The 322-nt window shown below is 42.5% G+C and overlaps 1 protein-coding gene across 1 annotated transcript in view; it reads right to left on the reverse strand.

Annotated features, from left to right (window-relative positions):
* The window catches only part of ZNF404 (zinc finger protein 404), a 22,901-nt gene that overhangs the window by 22,271 nt on the left and 308 nt on the right, over positions 1-322 (reverse strand). The window lies entirely within an intron of this gene.

The following is a 322-nucleotide window of genomic DNA, read 5'->3' on the forward strand; positions in this document are numbered from 1 at the left end:
TAGGCTCCAATCCCATCTCTGCCCAAACCCAATAGCTTTTCAAAGCTGAGCTGTCACCTCAAACTAAGACCGAGACCTCTCATAACAAGTTTTCCCTTATCTACCTGGAAAGCTGTGGAGAAAGTTTTCCTTCCTGTGGTCAAAGAGGACCATCATTTCTGTATCATGAAACCATGAACCTGACAGGATCAGCTCAAGTATCTCAAGGTACTTCACCCTTTCACTGTGCCAACACTGCTCCTTAGAGAAGACTGAACATGTAGAACGTGGATGAATTATTTGATAAGTAAGTGAAAGTCAGTTCAAAAAAAGGGTGCAAACA

This window comes from Propithecus coquereli, unplaced genomic scaffold (assembly GCF_000956105.1).
Source record: "Propithecus coquereli isolate 6110/MARCELLA unplaced genomic scaffold, Pcoq_1.0 Scaffold42, whole genome shotgun sequence".
Classification (NCBI taxonomy): Eukaryota; Metazoa; Chordata; class Mammalia; order Primates; family Indriidae; genus Propithecus; species Propithecus coquereli.